Source organism: Odocoileus virginianus, chromosome 30 (assembly GCF_023699985.2).
Source record: "Odocoileus virginianus isolate 20LAN1187 ecotype Illinois chromosome 30, Ovbor_1.2, whole genome shotgun sequence".
NCBI classification, from domain to species: domain Eukaryota; kingdom Metazoa; phylum Chordata; class Mammalia; order Artiodactyla; family Cervidae; genus Odocoileus; species Odocoileus virginianus.
Genome location: NC_069703.1, coordinates 7,213,087 through 7,225,602, shown reverse-complemented (window position 1 = coordinate 7,225,602; position 12,516 = coordinate 7,213,087).

The following is a 12,516-nucleotide window of genomic DNA, read 5'->3' as shown; positions in this document are numbered from 1 at the left end:
TAGAAACTGCCTGACAATGCAGGAGACATAACAGACATCGTTTCGATCTCTGAGCTGGGAAGGTCTCCTGGAGGAGGGCATGGCTACCCACTCCAGTATTCCTGCCTGGAGAATCCCATGGACGGAGGAGCCTGGAGGGCTGCAGTCCATAGGGTTGCAAAGAGTTGGACACGACTTAAGTGAATTAGCACACATGCATATGGCGATATAGAGACAGAGGTATGGTTTATTACCTGGCACACAGAAAGTACTCAATATGTAGTAGTATCATTATAAAGAACAGGAAAAAGGTAGATTGTGGACCCAGGGCAATTGTGGTAGACCTTGAATAATGGTTCCCCAAAGATGCACATGCTTTAGTCCCTGGAACCTGTGAAGATGTTGTTAGCATTGCATAGCAAAAGAGACTTTGCAGATGTAATTAGGATTAAAATGTTTTTAATGGGAAATTATCCTGGGTTATCTGAAATAGGAGTAAATCTGGCTCAGTGGTAAAGAATCTGCCTGCCAGTGCAGGAGACACGGGTTTGACACCTAGGTTGGGAAAATCCGCTGGAGGAGGAAATGGCAACCCACTGTGGTATTCTTGCCTGGGAAATCCCATGGACAGAGGAGCCTGGGGGGGCTGCAGTCCAGGGGGTCACCAAGAATGGAGGATACCTGAGTGGCTGAGCACTCACACACACATGCACCCGGGATTATCTAAACAAACCAGTCTAATCACATCAATCCTTAAAAGCAGAGAACTTGCTCCAGCTGGAGGCAGAAGAGTGATGAGGTGAAAGGGAAGTCAAAGCGATTCCAAGTTTGAGAAAGATTAGCCCCATTGTGGGCTCTGGAGAGTAAGGCTTCTAGTCTATGGCCATACCACCCTGAACACGCCCGATCTCATCTGATCTCGGAAGCTAAGCAGGGTCGGGCCTGGTTAGTACTTGGATGGGAGAGTAAGGCTTCTAGGAGCTGAGAGAGGGCAGTCCCCAGCTGAGAGCCAGCAAGACTATGGGAACTTGAGTCTTAAAACTGCAAACTGAAATTAGCCAACACCTAAATGAGCTTGGAAGCAGATCCTCCCCAGAGCCTCAGATGAGAATCAACTGGTGGACATCTTGATTCCAGCCTTGTGAAACTGGGAGCAGAGAACCCAGTCAGGTCAACCCAGACTTTCTACCTGTAGAACTGAGAAATCTGCGTCACTTTAAGTATAAGGTTTATTGTAATTTGTTATGACAGTAATAAAATTATAATATAGGAATTATTAATATAAATGGTTTTCACTACTAGACTGTGATATTCTCATTTGGAATAAAAGCTACTGGAAGACAGGGATGCTATCAAATAATAATAGCTAATATTTCTGATCATTTACATCACAGGGCATAATGCCAAGTGCTTTACATCTATTATCTCCTTTTATCTTCACAAACTCATTAGGTAGGTAATGTTACAATTGCTGTCTAACAAGTGAAGAGATAAAGAAAGTAAAAGAGATGAAGGTTAAAGACTCAGCAGTAATCACACAGCTTACATATAGTGGGACCAGGATTCAAATTCAAGCAGTTGATTCAGAGCACATGCTGCTCACTGTGATACTATGCTTCCCTGGGCACAGCGCAGGGGTTGGCATACCACCTACACTAGATCTCTTGCTGAATAGTTGAACAAATTACTAAATGAATACAAAGAAGTAGTTTACAGTTCTAAATAGTTAATAGGTCTTGCTTAACCAGACATTTTCATAATCTGAATTATTTCTAGAACCTGAAGATTGAGCTATCTAAGGCAATTATTATTAAATCATTTTACCAGTCTGTTAAGCTAGGCTATGCTGTGGTAACAAATAAACCCAGAATCTCAGTAGGGCAGCACTACCAAGGCTTATTTCTCATTTGTATAAAGCCAGTTATGAGTTAAGGCAACATCCCAGGGTAGCTGTCTTCCATGCAGTAACTTGGAGAATCTGCTTTGATTTTGTGGCTCTGTCTTCTCCATATGAGTTCCTGTAGTTGCTGAGGCAGATGACACCTGGAGATATTCTATCCCCTTCTTCCAGGCTTCAACCTGAAGATGATATCACCTGTATTCACACTTTTTGGCCAGAACTATTCTTGTGTCTCCTCCAACTGCAGGCCTAAAACTTGTAGTCTTTCATGTGCCAGAGAGGAGCAAAGACTCAGATACTGATGGACACTATTAACATCAATCAATGGAGAAGGAAATGGCAACCCACTCCTATATTCTTGCCTGGAAATTTCATGGACATTGGACCCTAATGGGCTACAGTTCACGGGGTTGCAGAGAGACAAACACAACTTAGCGACTAAACAACAAAATTTTGTTTTCTTTGGAATCCTGATGCTATAATTACAGTCACTAAAATCCATCTGCAATACAGGACACAGGTTCAGTCCCTCGGTGGGGAAGGTCCCCTGGAGAAGGAAATGACAACCCATTCCAGTATTCTTGCCTGGAAAGTCCCAGGGACAGAGAAGCCTAGTGGCCTCCATGGGGTCACAAAGAGTTGGACACAACTCAGCAACAACAACAATATCAATCAAAATCACTAAATCCCACTCCATACAAAAGAAATAGAATGAGTTATTAAAAATTATAGCTCTGACTTCCTATAGCAAGTGTCACAAGAACCCCAATTTCAGCCTCATCTATTTCACATCCTGCCTTCCAATCTGCAATTCAAATCCTTCACAACAAAAGAGAATTTCCCTGTTTTCAGGTGGCAAGGTTTTCTCAGACTGCACATGGCCAACAGCAGGGTATCAGTTTAGGTAGTCTCCCTGCACTCTGAAACTCTAAGGAGCTGAACCTGTAACTCTCAGATCACAGATGTCTCTATGCTGTCCCCAAACTGAAGGACGTTCACAAATCATGATCAACTGATGCTAATCAAATATTTATTTATCCTTGTTGTTGTTCAGTCTCTCATTCATGTCCGACTCTTCGCGATCCCATGGACTGCAGCTCTCCAGGCTTCCCTGTCCTTCCGCAACTCCTGGAGCTTGCTCAAACTCATGTCCATTGAGTCAGTGATGCCATCCAACCATCTCATTCTCTGTGGCCCTCTTCTCCTCCTGCCTTAAGTCTTTCCCAGCATCAGGGTCTTTTCTGATGAATTGGCTCTTTGCATCAGGTGGACAAAGTATTGGATCTTCAGCGTCAGTATCAGTCCTTCCAATGAATATTTGGGATTGATTACCTTTATGATTAACTGGTTTGATCTCCTTGCAATCCAAGGGACTCTCAAAAGTCTTGTCCAACACTACAGTTCAAAAGCTTAGGAGCCAAGAAATTTCAACTATCACAGAAGACAAACAGATTCAATTTTGTTTTTCTATTCAAATCTCATCCCCAATTATTAGCTCAAAATTATAGAAAGTTCCTCATCCTGCTCAAATAAGGATTTTACATGAGTCTCAATTATATCATATTTCTTCCCCTAGGATAATTAGTAAGAGCCTTCTTTTGAATTAATGTTGGTGTAAGAGAAACCAAGGAAGAGATTCCTAGAATATAGGAAGCTCTCTAAGTTAATGTACCTGTCCACATAGTCTTGCTATCAGTATTCAGAATGTGTTAACATCACAAATATGGTGGGGGGCGGGGAATGCAGCTTAAACCATAGAGATATTCATATTCATCTTGGAGAGATTGACCATCTCTCTTATTTTCATGGAAATGTGCAAAATAATATCATCTCACATTTTGGGAAATGGCAAATAAATTTTGCCTCCTGTCTTGAGAATGTTCTATGGATTGCCAGGCATCTCATCCTCAAAGTACTATTTTCAGTAGGCATTCTCTGTGGCCCTAAAGCCACAGTTGAACAAGCAGCCCTGACACTATACCAACCAGCCCTGCTCAAGGTGATTTGCCTACAAAGCACTTGTTTTCAGTCTTCATGAAATGAGGAACTCGTGTCACACTATAAATCAATGGCCAGCTCCCTTCATCAGTACAGTCTTGCTATTTAAAAAATAGCAAGTGTCTTTGGTGATGAAGATGATTTATATTCTAAAGCAAGCTTCTTGTCATGAGCAGACAACAGTTGAGAGACCAGAACAGTCACACATAGTCTATAGTCTATAGTTCTTGTTGTTCAGTCACTAAATTGTGTCTGACTCTTTGCAACCCAATGGACTGCAGGCCAGACTTCCCTGTCCTCCAGTGAAGAGCCATACTTGCAAAACTTTGGCTTAAAGATACTGAGATGGGGGTTATCAGTTCCTATAATGTAAAGTCCTCTCTCTCCCTCTCGTATGTCACTATGCAGTCAGAACCTTGAGGATAGAGACCCTGAGGATGGTGTTCACTCTTGTCCTAATTGCTGTTTCCTATATTACAATGTAGAAATACAGCTATAACTCTTTCTGGGTATTCTGATAAGGGCCATGTACTCATTGGCTGAAATGTTTCTTCCTGGCACTCAGTCCAATTTTCAGGTTCATTCAATTTTATCGATACTTTATAAATGAACATGCTCTACATGGTCATTAATGGAATAAAACAAGCTTCTAGTGTAAAATACAAAATACTGTTTCTACTTTCAGTGGAATCAATTAAAATCAGAATATCAATTAAATATAGTAAAATTTCAATTTTCCCAGGTTTATAGAGGTAACAGGTCAACTCTAATCCAAATCACCAGTCAGCATCACACAATATGATGTATGTTTCAAGTTTATGTTCAATTTTTATATACTTAGCACTAGACTACTCATGGTTGAGACAAGTCAATCTTAAAGACAGGGTTCAAATTTACTATGCAATACTAGAGCATCAAAGCCACACACACACAAAGTGCATGTAGAGGAATAAATTCTAAAGTTTCTTATTTCATCCTTTTTTCATTATGAAATTGCAAACTTATTAAAAGTTAAAGGGCAAAGGACAAGGCTTATGAATATAAGTAATTTGGACATAGTAGGATTCAATGAATTAAGTTGAATTTAATCAAACATAATAATTGGTTGCCTATCGTGTGCTTAAAAATGTCAAACTTAGCTTATTTTTTAGTCCAACCAATAGATATTTGCTGAATTAAAACTATATTCCAAATACTGGGCCACATGCAAAAAGAACTAGGACAAGGTTCTTACAAAGTGTTTCTGTTTTTGTCTATGAGAATGACAATCTAAAGGAGCTTAAACAATATCATGCATGCATCACTTCAGTCCTGTTAGACTCTTTGTGACCCCCATGTAGCCCACCAGGCTCCTCTGTCCATGGAATACTCCAGGAAAGAATACTGGAGTGGTTTGCCATGCCCTCCTCCGGGGATTCCTGACCCAGGGATTGAATCCACATCTCTTACATCTCCTGCATTGGGAGGCAGATTCTTCATCACTAGTGCCCCCCAGGAAGCCCAAACAATATCATATGTTAGTGCTAAAGGAAGAGTCATAATAATCATAGTGGCCAACCTGTCAGTGGTTGCTTAAAACCAAGTAATGTCCAAGTGCTTTCCCTGTGTCACCTTGCTACTCCTCAGAAGCACAGGTGCACTCTTTCAATCTGAATTCTTGGATGTTAGCAACAGAAACCCACTCTAACTACTTTAGGCAAAAAAGCATCTATTGGAAGATTTTTGTGGAGCTCAAAATGAACAAGAAACTGAAAGATCAGCTATGGGTGTGGGCAAAAATCCAAGGATGCTCCAGAGGACCAAGAAAAAGGAAACATAAAGCACAGTACCCAGCTTATGTATAGAAAAAGATGTCACCATCATTACAGCTTCCTTGTCTGCCTGTGCTGCTACTGAGGAATCCTCTAATCACACCCCAAACCTTGTCATCTCCTCAAAGCTAGATGTCCCTGAAGAGGGCATCTAATTGGCCAGTGTTGATACTCAATAGCCCCCTGGTAGAACTAGAGAAGAGAAAAGAAAGTATCCAGTCCCTTGGATGAAAATCCAATATCACCCCAGGACTACTTACAGTAGTGGAGATGCAGTTCTCTAGAAAAGCAGGAGGAAAATGCTTGAAAACATAGTGGAGATTCTGATCAGCCAAAAATTGACAAGATATGTACATAAGAAAAGGTCTAGATTTATTTTAAGGAAATAATAAAAATATAAAAATGGTTTGAAGTACATTAAGATTGAGGATTTTTCAAACTAGAATTTCATTCAGTGTACAAAAATTTGAATTTAACTTCTGCTTAAGGATACACCTAAATTATTTTTCCCTACAGCCTGAACAACCCAAACTTTTAAAAACTGTCTACTGACCTAGAAAGAATAAAGCTAGCTAGGAATCCTTGAATGAAACGTATTCATTCATTTAATGAAAATTCATCCAAAGTCACATAGGTAGACAGCTCTCGTGCACAAAATGATATATACAAGAATAGACTTCTTTGGCCTTTCAGGTTCAAGAGTTTAAAAGCAAATTTAATCAGAACGTAACTTAGGTCCTCTATTTCTTTTCAGAGTAATAATGCCTTGCATTTAAATAATATCTTTTAACTAAGAATATTTCACTGTCCCTAATCCTCACAATACCTCTATGCCCTAAACCAAAAGTATTATTCTTTCCACTTTAGAAAATTAAGTCACTCATCTAAAGTCACACTAGCTATTTGGAGTGGAAATTACCAGATCATTTTTTCTTATCTTTAAAAGTCATATTATTTTTCAAAGTCTAACTTTCATTCCAATCCATTTACTGCTTTAATAGAGAGTTATAGATGAGAACAATGGATAACCTATGTTCCAAGATTTCTTCATTCAAATTTTACAGTATCTGAAAATATTGGATGACGAAGTACAGAGTGTCAGTGAGTCAAGACTTGAAGTATTTATAGAACTAATTTCTTCAGTGGTAACAGCAAAGCCAGCAAGGAAGGAAAGACTAAACCACACCTATAAATGGCAGATGAATCAGGCTGTGGCTCCAGAGTGTTGTCTTTTTTTATTATCTTCATGCAGAATATGGACTACCACAACAGAAGTAATTAGTCTCATCAACATACAGCACCCATATAGTTGATGAGGACAAACTACTTATAGGATAGTCATTTATCTCACACAGAAAAGCTTGCATGAATGGGGAAAATACACTTTTTGAGTCAAAGATTGTCTCTCACAATAAGAACTATGGCATTATGGTAAAGATTTAATGAGATAATATATATGAAAATGCTTGTCAACCATAAGAGAATATTCAGATTTGCAGCAGAGCATAAGCATGATGAAATGTCTGAAAGACAACTTCTCAAACTTTTTAATAAGTAAGAAAGAAATCCAATGATTAAATGAAGATCCAAAATAGCCGCCATTATGAAAAGCTTCCAGTTTTGCGAACAGTCTTCCACGGTAAATGAATGCCCTCCATTTTGTAATGCTGCTGGTAACACCAGAATAGTTTTACAAAAATACATTGGAGCCATTAACCAAAAGAGGGTTAGAGTGTGAAGTTTTTGAAGACCCTGGGCTCTACTTTGCACCACTTTCTCACTCCTGACTTTGCCTCACTCTGACCTATCCCTAATGTTTTGGGCCTGTTGTCTGACACTCATTGCCCACATCAGAATCTTAATAGGATGATAAATCACAGTCTGGTCACCACTTTTCTCCCCCAGGGAAGTGTGCAATACATAAAATGTTAATAATAACTCTACCTCTCTCAAGAGAATATATATACACATCAGAGGTGTCATCACAATTGATAAGTCTAAGGAATGAAGTTACAGAATTTCAGTCATCAGACAAGTGAGGAAGAAAAAGATTGTATGAGCATCAGAGACTTCTTCAGAAACCTGAAACTAAACTCCTTTGGTTATCATCTAGGTGAAGTTAGTGGAGGCTGCACAAACATTAATTCTCGGGACAACCTAATATTGTCAAAATCCTAGTGACAAGCATCTGACCTGCAGTAAAGTCCTCAGCAAAGTACACTAAGGGCTTCAGAAAGGTAAGGCTTTGCCCTCAGAGGCGGCTTACCCCAGAGCCAGTGTGATCCTGGTTTTACCCACCAGGGTTTGTGCACAGCCATGGGGACTGGGAAGACTGGGCAGCTGAACTCATGGTTTCCATTTATGTATCTCCTGCTCTCTCAGAGGATGTGTCATTGACTGTGAAAAGATCAAAAGCAAAAGAAAGGTAGGTACCACAGCCTTGAAGGTGATCCCCAGGTTCTTTCAGAATCTTTCTGACATGCTTTAGATTTGGGAACAAAAGAACAGACTAACTTGTACTTCTGTGTTACTTATAAAATATTCAGTAGATAATACAAGAAAAATTTTATCCATTCAGCAAATATGAATAGACTGCTTGTTATCTGTCAGACATTGTTCCATGTAGGTGTTTAGTTAAATCGGTAAAATGTAAATCAGGAAACAAAGTCAATTAATTTCAGTGGAAAATGTTAAAAGTACTTTTTAATTGGATCTGTAGGTTAAAAATTGGGAAAGAGCTTGAAACAAACCAAAAAGATCATTAAGTGTCTAGCACACCCTTCCAGGCTATCTCTGCTTTTCACTGTCTTTGAGATATTTTTAATCTTTGAGCTATAGAAAATTAAAAATAATATGAATAATTCTGGTCCATAGAAATATAAATGTTATGACGTATAGAATGCCATTGATTATTAGCCTGTAAATATTCACCAGTTTTGCATCTACTTGCCAATTCATTCCAGCATTCTTTATTTACCTATGTGTATATGAAGGCAAATTTGAATTTTCCTTTGAGCAGGTTATGACATCTTACTGCTTCTTTCATTAATTAATGAATAGATAAAAAATCTTTAAGCACATGTCCACTTTGTGTCTATATAAGAATCATAATTATACTTCTTTTAAAAATATATCCTTTAAGAGTTTATAATAAATGTTTATCAAACCACCTACCTCAAAAGAATATGTTTAGAAAGAAATGGCAAATTAATTTTAAAGCTCTTCAAATCAAAGTTTTAAATGCATGAAAATAATATCTTCTTAATACAATTGTGGCATTTGAAGTTTCATTTTGATAAGGCCTCTAAATGTCCTCATATTACTGATCCCAGATAAAGGAATCGAACTGAGCTATGGGGAAAAAAAGAAAGAAAGAATATAAGATCTCTTCTTATTTTTTGCTTTAAAGAAATAATAAACTGCATTGTTGTAACTCAGTGTAAGTAGATTCGAGTAAGGCAATAGAGACGGATGCCAGAAGCTACTCATATCGTTCTTTAAAATGGAAATTTACCGTCTGCTGCATCACATGGACAAAATACAGAACTATTTTTCACAGCTTGTTCACTGAACAGATTATTGTAGAAAAAAAAAAAAACTTTTACATTTTCTGCAGATTCCCAAATCTCAGTCAAAAAACTCTTGGCAATTTTTAGCAGTGAAACAGATTTCACTTTCAGATTGAGATACTCCATTTAGCAGTAGTCAGATGATCTTCCAAATAAATATAGACTCGTTTCACTCTTGATTTTATTAAAAAAAAATGTTTTCATGAGGTGTCTTGGAGGAAACTTGCACTTATTTGGTTTTCCCAAGCTAAAGCAAAGAAAAACTCGAAGGTCTTAAAAACCAGAGTTAAATAAAAAAGGAATGTTAAACTGAAAATGTTATTACAAATAATGCATGTTCATCACAGTACCAATAAATAAATAACCCTATAAAATTTTAGAATTAGTTGCAAAGATGCTCCAATCTTTTCTGCCCTAAATCTCAGCTCCCCAAAATATTACTAAACAGAAGTGCATGTGTTCAGTACAATATAACAGACAGCAATATGTTGAGATACTTCACACAAAGAGGTCTCTGGGCCACTTTTCTCCTTCTAGATTAGCTCTATCACTTAAGCACAAGGCAACTGCACTTAGTGATTTATTTCCAGAACCATTGTTTTTCTTATCTAAGTGTTTAATGCCACAGAAAATAATGGGATATGTTAAATTTAATAAAAGTTAAACCCATGAGGAAATAGTGAAATAAAAATAGCAATCTTCATATAATCCTGTGTCCAAGATCCCAGATCTATTCACTCTATGCCTCCTCCCCAAATTCCTGAACTAAATCTTTCCCATGTTTTTCTATCCATGAGAGGGAATTATATGGCAAATCATGAATAAAATCAAAAATATTGATTGCCTTAGTTCTATATTTATAAAAACATAGATTGTATGTATGAATACCACAGGCTGCCCAACTAAATTTCACAAATGTTGTTGCTATTTTTAACAAGATTTTATAGATTTGTTAAAAGTTCATCTCAGTGACATTAAAGATGGTCCCAGTCTTAAACAAAGCAACCTGAATTTAAAGCAGAAGATTTGCCAAGCAGAGAAAACTGGAAGTAGTTCATGCTATTAAAACCATTTCACTCTTCCTCTAATGACATTGTTACTATCTGGGAAGAATTCATTGTGTCCAACCCCCAAAAGCCACATTTCTGTGGCTAATTTGACATACAATATAGTGTTATATTAATTTCAGGTGAACAATACAGTGATTCAATATTTATATAGCTTACACTCCATTTATAGTTTATTATAATATATCAGCTATATTTCCTGTGCTGTACAATATATCCATGTAGTCTATTTATTTTATACGTAGTAGTTTGTACTTCTTAATCCCTTACCTTTATCATGTTCCTTTCCCCTTCTCTCTCCCCACTGGTAAAAGAACAGGTTATTTTTGGAATCTGCTATGAATTGTGGGAAAGTTTCAAAGAAAAAAGCTAGCTATGATTCTACAAGTATTGGGGTAATGTGAAAGAACAAAACTGTTCTTATAGTATTCCTTGACAAAAAAATTAAACTAATATAAAATATGTGAGAATCTGAATAAAACCAGCATGTCATGATGATGAAATTTCATATGATAAAAACTAAATTGTCTAAGAGAAAACTATATGAGGCAAAGTTGCTGTGCTTTAGATTTCAATGTTGGTTTCATTTATAGGTCAATAATTGAGGAGTGGGGATGTCAGAGCAGAAAAAAAAATGTAAAGACTTCATGTTTAGAGATCTTTCAATATGAAAAAATATTTGAAATGAATCTAAAGATTTTTTGACATTGTAATTCCAACAAATGGGAAAATGAGACCTAATTTACAAAATAATTATCACCACCAAGTAATACTAATTTCTTTCCTTTCATAAAGTTAATCAAACTGATGTTCCTGCTTTTAAGAGGCTTTATTCATTAGTATAAAATATATTTTGAATTTCAAACTAATGAAAGTGTAGGCAGCTGAGGAGAATATCTTGGAAAGATGAGGAAAAATCCCCAGACACATTTGGCCAATCGACAGATCCATCATATGTGGCAGTAATGAGCAAGTGACTTTGGGACTGAGAATAGAAATTGACCTAAGGGTGGAAAGACTTAGTGGCAATGATCCTAATTTTTCCTAAGCATGATGAAGTTTAAGCAAAAAAAAAAAAAAAAGAGTTGCAAATTGAAATATTCCTACATGGCTAAGAAATTAACCCCTAATTCTAATATCTTCTGATGTTAAAGACAGGACAATAGGCCCAAAATGGAGTTGCTTATGCTAAGCCCCACGTCATCAGATTTAACTGAATTACAGTCTCAGCTTTCCTAGAAATGGATTCTTAAAGAGGAACCACCCCATCAGCACAGTGGAGGTGATCTGCCCAGTAGACCTCTGCCAGCCACTATAAGGGAAATATCCTTGCAACAACCAGTTAGCTTGTTTGCCTATACAACTCCCTTTTTCTGCTCCCTTCTGCCTGTAAAACCTCTTGCCTTTATAGCTCTTCAGAGGTCTTTTCTATCTGCTTGATTGGATGTTGCCCAATTCTCAGACTACCAAATAAAGCTAAGGAGATCTTTAAAACTTATTCAGTTGAATTTTGCTTTTTAACACTTATAAGAACTGAGTCTAATATTAAAGCAAAAAAAAAAAGATACTAACCTAAATAACAGTAAAAATAACAATAGTAACTGTTCCTAAAATTAAAGGAGTCTTCCCTGATCTGATAACATCCTGTAGACATATATCTTGATGCTGGCGACTAGCCCATACTGCTGGAGCCCATGACATAGTCTAGAGTACCAGATGTGAGCATAGTTCAGGGCCATCAGTCTTAATGGTCAGAGTTCCTTTCTTCCTGATTGCTAATTTTGGGGGTATTACCTCTTCACGGCATCTTTATTAGACAGGGGAAGTAAGCCCTTTAGAGCATCTTTCACTGGAGAGTCAGTGAAGTACAAATTGGACATCAAGAATTTAGTCCAAGCTGACAGCCTTGTTGTAAGAAATCTTCCCCTGTAGAAAGGTTTAAATCATAACTACAGCTAAAATAATTCGCCAAAGCATTCGGTTGACAGCCAGTGGTTTCCTGGTAAATGAAGATAATAATGAAAGCTGATGGTGTGGATCTACTGATGTCTAGCCACATGCCAGACACCTACAGACAATGATGTAACACTGCAGGACTTGAGTTTAAAGTAACAGGAACAGCAGTCAATTGGGATTTTCCTAAGCAACTAGTGCCTTCACAGCAAGACCTCAACTGTGAGATTGAAAGAGAT